Source organism: Saimiri boliviensis, chromosome 3 (assembly GCF_048565385.1).
Source record: "Saimiri boliviensis isolate mSaiBol1 chromosome 3, mSaiBol1.pri, whole genome shotgun sequence".
NCBI lineage: Eukaryota > Metazoa > Chordata > Mammalia > Primates > Cebidae > Saimiri > Saimiri boliviensis.
Window position 1 is genome coordinate 52,309,453 of NC_133451.1, and position 12,479 is coordinate 52,321,931.

Sequence of the window (12,479 nt, forward strand, 5' to 3'; positions counted from 1 at the left end):
TTGGGATATATCTAGTTTAGTGTTTAATCAATAGTAGCCCTTCCCAAAAATTCAATCCCCTTCGTAAAGCTAATCAGAAACCAGAAGACTAGGATAAGAGAGGAGCCTGAATTCTGCTAAGGTGGAGACATAAATGATTGCCAGCCATTATTCTAGGGGTCACAAGACATCCAACTTCCCCAATTACTCCTAAAGATAACATCACTATTGTATAACCTAAGATTGGCCTTTGGAGATACGTTCTCAGGTTTTTTGCATGTCGCAACCAATGGCTCCACCTAGGCTTGGCCACAGTTTCTGTGGCCCCACCCAGAAGGGGCTCAGGGAGGATGAGGACCATTTGCCACAACTCTACGATTGTGCCCCCAACCAATCAGCAGCAAACACGGTTGCCTGGCTACCCCTTCCCCCAAACTATCTTTGAGAAACCCTAGCCTTTGAATTTCTGGAGAGATGGATTTGAGTAATAACTCTGACTCCCACATGGCATGGCCAGCCTTGTGCCTATTTAACTCTTTCATTTTCTTTTTCTTTTTGACGGAGTCTCACTCTGTCACCCAGGCCGGAGTGCAATGGAGTGGTCTCAGCTCACTGCAACCTCGGCCTCCCGGGTTCCAATGATTCTCCTGCCTCTGCCTCCTGATTAGCTGGGATTACAGGTGCCTGCCACCATGCCCAGCTAATTTTTATATTTTTAGTAGAGACTGGGTTTCTCCATGTTGGCCAGGCTGGTCTCGAACTCCTGACCTTGTGATCTGCCTGCCTCAGCCTCCCAAATTACACCTGGGATTACAGGTGTAATCCCAGCCTAAACTCACTTTATTGCAATGCCATCATCTCAGTGAATCGGTTTTTGTCTGTGCAGGGGCAGGAAGAACCCACTGGGTGGCTGCTAGGCAGGCGCCGCTCCCCCGAGGGACCAGCTATGTCATGATGAGGAGAAGGGTAGTGTGTAGGTACTTTTCCTTCTGTCCCATCAGATTATCTTTGCTCCGTGCTCTGTGCTTTAGTGAGCAGACCTTCACGAACTCTATCAACCAAGATCCCTGCTGCCCTGTGTTCGAATTGGGTTAGGAAAATGGGAGGTAACAACAGGCAATCAGAGGTTGGGAGAAGAGGGAGGTTACAGCATGGAGTCCCTGCTCCCTTCCAGCTGGGCTTCAGGTCAACTGTTTACCTAAGCGGTCAGTTTCTTTTCTCAGTTCTCTCTGAGCTTTGTAACCACCTTCAATGCCTTTTGACCTAGAGGTGATATTCTAGACCTGGCATGCCTCAGCATCCCTTATGGGTTTCCCTCAACCCCTTGGTAAACAGCCTTTTAGTAATCCCTCCTCCGCTGCTCTCTGTAGGTGTAGCATCCCGTCTGTTGCGGAAGACTCTAACACCTAAGTCGTGAGTGCCTATCATCAAGCAAAGGCAGGGCCCAGTCCGGGCCTCAGGCCCCTTGGCAATGACAGTTGAGTTTCCACTCAGAGAAGAATGCAATCCTGCCCTGCTTTTCTGGCTTTAGATCCTGTGCACAGTCAAGGGCACCTGTGAATGAGCTGCAGGAAGTGTAAATAATAATTCCCATTAGTATCATCTCTACCTCTTTGGATTTAAAATATTTATTCAAGAATGAGAAGCTTGATCTCACTCCTGAGAACATCCAATCACCTGCCGCTGAGAGGGGAAAGCCCCCAGTCAGCAGAAATAAATACCACTGAGTCACTGTATCACCATTAAGCTTTCTGACCTGTTCCAAAACATTGAAAACAGCTGGGATTTCCAGCCCCAAACAAGATGCTCTGTGCCTCTGCAGCTGAGAGGATGACAGGTGAAGCCAAGAAACCAAGATTCTTTGCTGTGTGCACCTTTCAGTTGGTGTCTCGTACCATCCATACGGCTCCCCAAAGTCCGTGACGCCGCTAATGACCACCTTTCTATGGTTGAGGAAGCTGTACCATTTGTACTGCTATGTTTAAAAAAAAAAAAAAAAAAAAAAAGCAGAGCCAGATGTTTGATGTCCCACAGGGATTATGAGCACAGGCCAGCGTTGAAAAGCAGTGGAATCAAGGATTGCATGTGAAAGTCCTGAGTGTGGGGTCTGGGCCTCAGAGCTCTTCTCCATCAGCACAACCTGATGGAAGGCTGGTCTTCGTAGCAGGAAGCAAGGGACTCCTAATCTCCTTTTAGAAGCGTGTCACTTCCTAGGTTGTTGCTACTCTCCCCCCTCCCTCTCTTCCTTTCTTCCTTCCTTCCCCTCTCTTAACCAGAGTTCTCACAAGCAGCAGTATCAATAGATTTGTTTTCTTTTCCTTTTCCAGCCTAGCACTGAAGGTGCCGATAAACATAAATATAATTGGGCCAGATGCAATGGCTCACACCTTTAATCCCAGCACTTTGGGGGGCCAAAGCGGGTGGATCACCTGAGGAGTTCAAGACCAGCCTGGCCAGTTCAAGACCAGCCTGGTGAAACCTTGTCTCTACTAAACACACACACACACACACACACACACACATTGGTGGCAAGTGCCTGTAATCCAGCTACTCAGGAGGCTGAGGCAGGAGAATCGCTTGAACCCGGGAGGCAGAGGTTGCAGTGAGCTGAGATCATGCCACTGCACTCCAGCCTGGGTGACAAGAGCAAGACTCCGTCTCAAAAAATAAATAAAAATAAATAAGTAAAAATGAGCCATTCAATAAGATTCATCTATGTGATAGTCAAAATAATGGGTGCCTTCAGGTGGTAAAGAGAGAGGGAGGGAATGTGTCTGTGCATGCATGTGTGTAAAATTGCCAAGCTTCAAACCAGATTTTTGCACTTTGCTGTATGTAGATTATACCCCAGGTTTTTTTAGAATTGGGTGAGACAAGCTACCTTAGTGATACTGTGAATTAAAAGGTGTCTGCACTACACCCAGCTCTACCGTGGGGCTCCCTTACATATTGCTGATCACTGCCTGCAAGTCCAATGTATAATCTACTTGATAGAATGAAAAAATCATAATACATTATAGAGCCACGGGAATTTGCAAAATAAGCATACAGGGAAGTCCTGTCTCTATTCTCCTCCCCCAGTATTGGCATCTTTCGTTAACTATAGTACAATAGCAAAACCATGAAATTGACATTGGCACAGCCATGGCCCTTACTCAGATTTCATCAATTATACTTGCACTCTTCTGTGTGTGTGTGTGTGTGTGTGTGTGTTTATGGTTTATGCAATTTTATCACATGTGCATATTCATGTAGCCGCCATCACACTCAAGATACAGAACTATTCCATCATCATGACATTTGATAAAATTTTAACAGAAAAGTCGTATTTGCAGTCCTCTCCCAACCCCCCTAAAAGTCCCCTGCTGTATTTATTTACTGGTCTTTTTATTTTTTAGGCAGAGTCTCGCTCTGTCTCCCAAGTTGGAGTACAGTGGCACAAGCTCAGCTCACTGCAACCTCTGCCTCCTGGGTTCAAGCGATTCTCCTGCCCCAGCCTCCTGCATGGTTGGGACTACAGGCGTGCACTGCCAAGCCTGGCTAATTGTTTTGTATTTTTAGTGGAGATGGGGTTTTGCCATGTTGTTCAGGCTAGTCTGGAATTCCTGACCTCAAGTGAGCCACCTGCCTCAGCCTCCTAAAGTGCTAGAATTACAGGTGTGAACCACCATGCCCGGCCACTTGTTCTTTATTATACTGAGAAGAGTGATGATTAGAAGAATAGAAGACATGTGCTTCCCTGATGACTGTTACTGACCCAGGGGCAGCTGTGTAATCTAATTGGGCATTTAGCCTACACAGACTGAGCAGAGGATAAAGAGTCTGTGGTTGGGAGAGAGATTTTCCCTCCGTCTCTCCCGGCCTCACTCTTTTTTTTTTTTTTTTTTTTAAGATGGAGTTTCGCTCTTGTTACCCAGGCTGGAGTGCAACGGCGCGATCTCGGCTCATCGCAACCTCCGCCTCCTGGGTTCAGGCAATTCTCCTGCCTCAACCTCCTGAGTAGCTGGGATTACAGGCACACGCCACCATGCCCAGCTAATTTTTTTTTTGTATTTTTAGTACAGACGGGGTTTCACCATGTTGACCAGGATGGTCTCGATCTCTTGAGCTCGTGATCCACCCGCCTCGGCCTCCCAAAGTGCTGGGATTACAGGCGTGAGCCACCACACCCGGCCCGGCCTCACTCTTATATCCCTCTGTTTCTCCAGGTAAACCTCAGTAAGGAAGCACTATAGACTCTGATGATTTTGGCAGATATCTTATAGCCTAAAAAAAAAACCAACCTTAGGATGATGCTAAGGACACCTCAGTGGAAGGGTGGAAGAAACCTGAGATCTTAATGACGTCTTGAAAAGCTGATTCACGCAGTTACTGGAGCCCATCCTAACTCTGGACTTAAAAGCTCTCATGGTTTTAGTCCATTTAAGTTAGGGTTTTCTGTGTTTTTCATCCAAAAGGAGGATAACCGAAGGTTATCTACAAAAAAACCTACATCTCACATCATACATAATGGTGAAAGACTGAATGCTTTTCCCTCTAAGATCAGGAACAAGGCAAGAATCCACTCACAGTACTTCTATTCAGTGTCATACTAGAGGGCCTAGCTCATGTAATTTGGTAACAAAAAAAGAGAGAAGGCAGTCTGATTGGAAAAAAAAAAAAAAGAAGTAAAACTATCTCTGTTCAAAGATGACACGGGCCAGGAGCAGTGGGTCATGCCAGTAATCCCAACACTTTGGGAGGTCAAAGCGGGTAGATTGCTTGAGGTCAGGAGTTTGAGACCAGCCTGGCCAACATGGTGAAACTCCCACCTCTACTGAAAATACAAAAATTAGTTGGGCATGTGGTGGGCACCTATAATCCCAGATACTCAGGAGGCTGAGGCAGGAGAATCGCTTGAACTCAGGAGGCGGAAATTTCAGTGAGCCAAGATCGTGCCACTGCACTCCAGCCTGAGCAACAGAGCAAGACTCTGTCTCAAAAAAAAAAAAAAAAAAAAAAGGAAAAGAAAAAGAAAAAAAAGCTAGACATGGTGGCACATGCCTGTAGTCCCAGCTACTTGGGAGGCTGAGGTGGGAGGATCACTTGAGCCCGGAAGTTCTGGGCTGCAGTGCGCTATACCGATGAGATGTCTGCGCTAAGTTTGGCATCAATATGGTGACCTCCCAGGAGTGTGGGACCACCAGGTTGCCTAAGGAGGGATGGACCGGTCCAGGTTGGACATGGAGCAGGTCAAAACTCCCGTGCTAATCAGTAGTGGGAAAATGCTAACTTGTATCTGAAATCCATCTCAGTTGCCCCTTGCCTTGTCAGCAATGATCAATCCATTTTAAGCCACCATGGACCACCTGGACCACCATGTGCTCCGCCATAGCCCTGCCCTGGAGGTTCCTTTTTGTTTTGTTTTGTTTTTTTTAAGGCAGAGTCTTGCTCTGTCACCCAGGCTGGAGTGCAGTGATGCCATCTTGGCTCACTGCAACCTCCATCTCCCAAGTTCAAGCAATGCTCCTGCTTCAGCCTCCCTCGTAGCTGGGATTATAGGTGCCTGCCACCATCCCCGGCTAATTTTTGTATTTTTAGTAGACACGGGGGTTTCACTATGTTTACCAGGCTGGTCTTGAACTCCTGACCTCATGTGATCCACCAGCCTCAGCCTTTCAAAGTGCTGGGATTACAGACATGAACCACGGTCCTGGCCTGCCCTGGAGGCTTTTATTATAAAATACCCTCCCTCCAGGGGCTGATGATCTCCCCTGCACTGCTTTGCTAGACACAGACCTTGCCCTTATTTCCAGAGTACTAACTAGAACTGGGCTGTGGTGTTTCATGGAGATTCTTTAGAAGCTGCTAATTAACATAAGGGAATTGTAACACAGGCCTAGACACTTCCCACAGTGGAACGCAGCTTTTCTTAAACCTGCACCTGCCGTCATGTAGTAAGGCCGCAGAACTTCACTTCTTCCCTGACCTTGCGGTGAGTCTTTGGGTATGTCTTCTCTTCTACGCGTCCAGCCCCAAGGAGAGGAAGGATCTGCCCACTCATGCCAGTATAAGGCCTCCTTCCAACAGCCTCATTTCACATTTCAGGACCTAGCTTATCCCAGAATGACTGACAGCAGAAATGGGCCATCCCTGACAGCAAGGCTATCCTTGCCCCAGCTGGATGGACGGTTTCTCAAGAGATTCAGGTAACTCAGTATTTTACAGGATCATAGTCTAGCACTGGGTTAGACATGGAAAACTCAATCCAGGTTATTTTTTAGAATCTCCTTTAATTGAAAGGGACAACTCTCTAGCTATTTTCAGGGTCTTGTTTCTTGATCTCTTGTAAGTAACTGTTTGCACAGTAATACGTGTGTATACTTTTACCAAAAATAAGAATAATAGATTGTCTATATCTTTACTTAGTTTATTTCCTTAGACCATGCATATCAAACCCATTCACTCTAGAAGGTGTGGTAGCCAGTCTCTGAAGATAGCCCACATCTCCTGGTATTAAATCTTTGTGTTGTCTTCTCACATAGAATCTGGGCTAGCCTCATGATTCACTTATCCAATAGAACATGGCAGACGTGACATTATACTAGTTCTAGGCCTAAGCCTAAAGAAAGCTCTGTCTTTGTACTTTTTTTTTTTTTTTTTTTTTTTTTTTTTTTTTGGTGAGACGAGTCTCACTCTGTCACCAGGCTAGAGTGCAGTGGCATAATGTCAGCTCACTGCAACCTCCACTTCCCAGGTTCAACTGAATCTTCTGCCTCAGTCTCCCCAGTAGCTGGGATTACTGGCATGCACCACCATGCCCAGCTAATTTTTGTATTTTTAGTAGAGATGGGGTTTCACCATGTTAGCCAGGATGTTCTCAATCTTTTGACCTCATGATCCACCCACCTCGGCCTCCCAAAGTGCTGGGATTACAAGCATGAGCCACCGCGGGCAGCCCCTGTCTTTGTACTTATAAAAAACCTGAAGTGGCTGGGCGCAGCAGCTTACACTTGTAATCCCAGGACTTTGGTAGGCTGAGGTGTATGGATCATCTTAGGTTAGGAGTTCAAGACCAGCCTGGCCAACATGGTGGAACCCTGTCTCTACTGAAAAAACAAAAATTAGCCAGGCATGGTGGCAGGTGCCTATAATCCCAGCTACTCAGGAGGCTGAGGCAGGAGAATCACTTGAACCTGAAAGGTGGAGGTTGCAGTGAGCTGAGATCACGCCAGTGCACTCCAGCCTGGGTGACAGAGTGAGACCCTGTCTCAAAAAACAAACAAAAAAACCCGGAAACAGCATGGAAGAAATCAGGCTACCCTACCAACGAGACCACATAGAGAGGTTAGTCACATGGAGAGAGGTTCCAGCCCCCAGTCATCCCTGCCGAGGCTGCAGACATATGAATGATGCCAACTGGAAGGTCCCAGCCATGCCACCATCTCTGACTGCCTTATTCAGCCACTATGTTTCAAGTGTCTTATTAGGTGACTATTGATAATACAGCATGTTGTCCTACATGAAATTCACAGAGAAAAGGATAGGTTACCCCAAAGATGAGCTTTCTACCTCTCATCTCTTATCTGCTTAAAGCTGTATATTAGTCCATTCTCCCACTGCCATGTAGAAATACCTGAGACTGGGTAATTTATAAAGGAAAGAGGTTTAATTGACTCACAGTTCCACATTGCTGGGGAGGTCTCAGGAAACTTACAATCATGGCAGAAGGCAAAGGGGAAGCAGATACCTTCTTCACAAGGCTGCAGGATGGAGTGAATGCAAGCAGGGCAAATTCCAGACACTTACAAAACCATCAGATCTCATGAGACTCACTCACTATCATGAGAACAACATGGGGAAACAGCCCTCATGATATAATTACCTCCACCTGGTCCTATCCTTGACATGTGAGGATTATGGAGGTTATGAGGATTACAATTCAAGATGAGATTTTGGGTGGGGACACAGTCAAGCCATATAAACGTGTAAAAAAAATTTTTCCTGCCGGGCGCGGTGGCTCACACCTGTAATCCCAGCACTTTGGGAGGCCGAGGTGGGTGGATCACGAGGTCAAGAGATCGAGACCATCCTGGTCAACATGGTGAAACCCTGTCTCTATGAAAAATACAAAAAATTAGCTGGGCATGGTGGCACGTGCCTGTAATCCCAGCTACTCAGGAGGCTGAGGCAGGAGAATTGCCTGAACCCAGGAGGCGGAGGTTGCGGTGAGCCCAGATCGCGCCATTGCACTCCAGCCTGGGTAACGATAGCGAAACTCCACCTCAAAAAAAAAAAAAAAAAAAAAAATTTCCCTTTTGGTACTTCAAATTTGTTAGAACTCATTTATAACTAATGCTCAAGTCCAAGTACTATCACTTTCTAATCCCCTTGTCAGTCTCAGTGTAGCTCAAAGCCTTCACAGGAGAGTTTAGCCCTGAAGTTAGGGCTATGGGAGACCTCATTCTTTCCATTTATAACTCCAAGGATCACAGCCTTTCTCCATTAAAGTAAGCAAGTGGGCATAGTTATGCTTCCTCTAAGGGCGAAACGACACAAGCTGACAAAGTCAAATAAACAAACATAGTTAGGAAAGAGCATGCATTACATTAAATGTTTTGCAAGTATAAAAAAAGGTAAGAAAAGAAAATATATAGAGACAAGAGATTTGAAAATATTTCACATGGGTTTGGAATAAAATATAAATATAGAAAAATGCAATATATTGCGCACCTAAATTTAAATTAAAATTTTGTTTCAATCTGATTTTACAACATGGCATTTGGTATAAGACAGTCCATCTTGACCACCACCTAAGGGTAATAGTCACTGGGGCAATGGTTATGTCATATGGCTGTCTTACCTAAAATATGTTTACAACGTAGAGCAAAAGGATATTAATTCATCTCCACTTGTCCAAATAAATGCATGTATAGCCAATTCCTAATTACCCAAGTGCAGTAGCAAGGGTATAGCATATGTTGCTGTCAAATTGTCTTCTGCCAATTAGTTTCTTCTCATTATCACTAGACGCATCATCTTGGTTTTCATAATGGCCTTCTACTTCTAGCTCACAACTCATAAAGTCTACAGGAAGAAGCTGGGCATTGTGGCTCATACCTGTAATCCCAGAACTTTGGGAGGCTTAGGCGGGTGGATCACTTGAAGTCAGGAGTGTCAGACCAGCTTGGCCAACATGATGAAACCCTGTCTCTTCTGCAAATACAAACACTAGCTGAGCACGGTGGCATGCACCTGTAGTCCCAGCTACTTCAGAGGCTGAGGTGGGAGGATTTCTTGAACCTGGGAGGTGGAGGTGGCAGTGAGCCGAGATTGCACCACTGTACTCCACCCTGAGCAACAGAGTAAGACTCCACCTCAAAGAAACAAAAAAAAAAACACAACAAAAATTAGCTAGGCATGGTGGCATGTCACCTGTAGTCCCAGCAAGTTGGGAGATTAAGGTAGAAGAGTCACTTGAACCCAGGAGGTGGAGGTTGCAGTGAGCCAAGATCGTGGCACTGCACTCCAGCCTAGGCAACAGGGCAAGACTCTGTCTTTAAAAAAAAAAAAAGTCTATAGAAAGAAAATGTGTATCTATTCATTCATTCAATCATCCATTTATTCAACAAATAGTCAATGAGTACTAATTATAGGACAGATACTCTTCAAAACATTCAGAACTCAATTCTGGGCGTCCTGTCACTGCTGCAACAATTATAGAGCATATTTTTAGTTTACAAACTTATTTCTCCTGATGTATTAAATTGGTCACCAAAACCTTAAAATTCCCAAAAGAAGATAAGGCTACTTTCTACCATCCATAAAGGTTGGTAAGATTTGTTTTCATAACTTCAGCACCATGTAATGATGTTTATTGTGGCCCTGAATTATTTCAAATGTAAAGAATGATAGCGACATCTCTGTAAAGAGAGAGGCCTAATAGAAGTTTCTCATCAATAAGTGGTCATAAATGTAGGTGATGATGCTATTCCGAAAACACCCCTTATGAATAATACAATGCACTTGAAATCTAAGTTTGCCTCTCAGTAACAGAAATGACACAAGCTGACATAAATAAATAAGTGACCAGTGTGTTATGATGATAAGTGTTTTATAAATACCTAATTATATCATATTAAATGTGGGTGGAAAATGGTGGTGGGGCAGCTACACTCACAACTACACTCCTTTCTAGATCCTGAGTACCTCTCAGAATTTTCCACAAGGTGGTCAGTTTCATGCTCCACGCCTCAGGGCAATGTGCCAATTTCCTTAGGTGGACCTGCTAAATTATTGAATAGACCCAGGCAACAAATGATATACTAAATATTTGATTAGTACCAAGAAAAGCATTTGAACACACAGCAATATTTTCTTTTTCTTTCTTTCTTTTTTTTTTTTTTTTTTGAGATGGAGTCTTGCTCTGTCACCCAGCCCGGAGTGCAGTGACTCAGTCTCAGCTCACTGCAACCTCTACCTCTCGAGTTCAAGCACTTCTCTGCCTCAGCTTCCTGAGTAGCTGGGATTAAAGGCACCCACCACCAAGCCCAGCTAATTTTTATTTTATTTTATTTTTTTATTTTTTTTATTTTTAGTAGAGACAGGGTTTCACCATCTTGGACAAGCTGGTCTTGAATCCTGACCTCACAATCCACCCGCCTTGGCCTCCTAAAGTACTGGGATTACAGGCGTGAGCCAATATTTCATAAAAATAGATAAATTCTAGAAGTTGCAGGGCTAAAAACAAAAGGATAGTGTGAATTTCTTACATATAAAATGTAGGCATTAACATTGTATTTTCCAAAATGTGGCTCTTTTCATATATGAAAAATAATGTGAATGCATTTGATATGAGGAGGTGCATGATATTAGTCATTTGAATTGTGTCCCTCAGAGGCTATATCTAGGAGTCAAGAAACTTAAGATTATTTTTGTTTTTCAGTCCAGAGCGAAGTTAGCAAGTGTTGAAAGCTGTTAATTTTAGAGATGATGGAAAAATGATGAAAAAGAAAATGAGAATGCCCTGTGTTCCTTTGACTTCAAAGAATCCTGTAGACATAACTCCATTCATCTCAGAATAACTCTGCTAATTATGTTATACATATTATATATAATTATACTGTTATATGTAATAAACTAATTTCTTAGTTGCTTGTTTTATAGGAAGAGAGTTCAGGCCTTGGGAAAAGAATTGTGCAAAAGTGGAAAAACCAGAAAGAAACTCTTAGATCTTCTAACTCTTTGGCTTAGATTATTCTTTCTCTGTAACTGTAGAAACATTTTCCTCCTGCTCTAACTGGTTCCGTGGATTGTGAGCTCCTAGATAGTGGGAATGCATCTTTTTTTTTCTCTCCTGGTTTCCACCACTCACTGTTGATTCTCTTCCCATCTCTCAGCTCACTTTCCAATCTTTTTCTAGTAAGTCTCTTCTATAAGATACTTCTTAAGTCTTGCAGTTATTGGTCTCTCCTTGGCCCACTCCTTTCCTTTTTTTTTTAAATTGAGGCTGAGTCTCACTATGTTGCCTAGGGTGGTCTCTAACCCCCAGGCTCAAGTAATCCCCCTGCCTCAGTCTCTCCAGTAGCTAGAATTATAGGCACACACTGCCACACCCAGCTACTTTTTTTTTTTTTTTTTGAGACAAGAGTCTCACCCTGTCTCCCAGGCTAGAGTGCAATGGCACAGCCTCAGCTCACTGGAACCTCTGCCTGCTGAGTTCAAGCAATTCTCATGGCTCAGCCTCCCGAGTAGCTGGGATTACAGGCGTGTGCCACCACACCTGGCCAATTTTTGTATTTTCAGTAGAGATGGGGTTTCACCATATTGGCCAGGCTGGTCTCAAACTCCTGACTTCAAGTGATCCACCCACCTTGGCCTCCCAAAGTGCTGGGATTACAGGAGTGAGCCACGCGCCTAGCCTAAATTTTAGCTCGTATAGTGGAGGTGTTAGTGCATCTCAATGAGACCATCTGACACTTTCTGCTGCCCGCTCCCCGCTACTTCTATCTGAGCAGTAGTGATGATGTTCTGTGTTCACTGCCCTTAGCATAGCGTTGGTAGAGAAAAAAATGCAGACAAGAAAGGATAGTTTTCTTAGTTTTTCCATTTAAAAGTAGACTCTGAGGCTGGGCACGATCACTCACGCCTGTAATCCCAGCACTTTGGGAGGTTGAGGCAGGCGGATCACCTGAGGTCAGGAGTTCAAGCCCAGCCTGGCCAACATGGCAAAACCCCATCTCTACTAAAAATACAAAAATTAGCTGGGTGTGGTGGTAGGCACCTATAATTCCAGCTACTCAGGAGGCTGAGGCAAGAAAATCACTTAAACCAGGGAGGCTGAGGCTGCAGTAAGCTGAGGCTGTGCCATTGCACTCCAGCCTGGGTGACAAGGGCAAAACTCCATCTCGAAAAAAAAAAAAAAAAAAAAATAGACTATGAAGCTCATTCCAGAAACAGTAGCCTGAAGGAAAATATATTTAGTTTAAAAATCCTTTCTTTCAAGCATCAGAATCTGGCTT